The sequence below is a fragment of the Elephantulus edwardii genome, unplaced genomic scaffold, assembly GCF_000299155.1.
Source record: "Elephantulus edwardii isolate Elephantulus edwardi_28Jun2011 unplaced genomic scaffold, EleEdw1.0 scaffold00013, whole genome shotgun sequence".
In the NCBI taxonomy this organism is placed as follows: Eukaryota; Metazoa; Chordata; class Mammalia; order Macroscelidea; family Macroscelididae; genus Elephantulus; species Elephantulus edwardii.
The window spans coordinates 13549705-13550755 of NW_006399763.1; positions in this window are offsets into that span (position 1 = coordinate 13549705).

Below are 1051 nucleotides of genomic sequence, written 5' to 3' on the forward strand. Positions count from 1 at the left end.
AGAAAGCTGGACAGTGACTAGAAATGATAGAAGGAGAATTGATTCCCTGGAGCTGTGGTGCTAGAGAAGAGTATTGAATATACCATGGACTACTAGGAGAACAAATAGGTTCATCCTAGAAAGGGTGAAACCAGGCTGCTCCTTGGAAGTAAGGATTCTGAAGCTTCATCTGACACATTTTGGACATGCTGCAAAGAGGGATCAGCCCTTAGAACAGGATGTCATGCTTGGGAGGGTGGAGGGACAGTACAAGAGAGGAAGACCCTTGATGAGATGGATTTATTCGGTGACTGGGGTAATGGGGGTGGTGTGTCAGAGATAATTTTGGCACAGGATAGAGCAAGGTTTAGGGCTGTTGTACATAGGTTCACTATGAGTTGTAGATGACTTGACAGCACATAACAACAACATATTTAAGAGTATAAAAATTAAAAAGAAAAAATCATTACAAACCAGAAAGGGTACAGTAAACACAGTAGTAGAAACAACAGAAGTGTATAAAAGTATAATCTAGAATATGAAGATCAAAATGGCAGATTTTTTCAATAAATTGGAGTTACAGAAAAGTAGATTAGAAGAAATAAAAAAGAGAGTTAGCAAGTTAGAAGACAAAAATTTTGTTGGGGAAATTACTAGACGAAAAAGAAAACAGAAGATGGAAGGAAAATGAAGAAAATATTAGAAACATGTGGGATAATATGAGAAGGAACAACATACCTATAATTAGAAATCCAGGATAGGAGAACAGGGAAAGTAATGAGAAAATGGAAGAGGTACTAGAAGAAAACTTTCTTGATATGAAAAAACAAGGAAATCCACATTCAAGAAACTTAGTGAACTCCAAACAGACTAGACTCAGAAATAAAAACATTAAGGTATATCATAGTCAGATTCTCCCAAATCAAAGATAAGAAAGAATACTAAAAGCATAGGAAAAATAAAGAATCATACAGGAGAGAGACCTTTTGAATATCAGGAATGTGGGAAAACATTTAGAGGGTCTCATTTCTCATAGAAGAACTCACACAGGAGAGAAACTTTACGGATACCA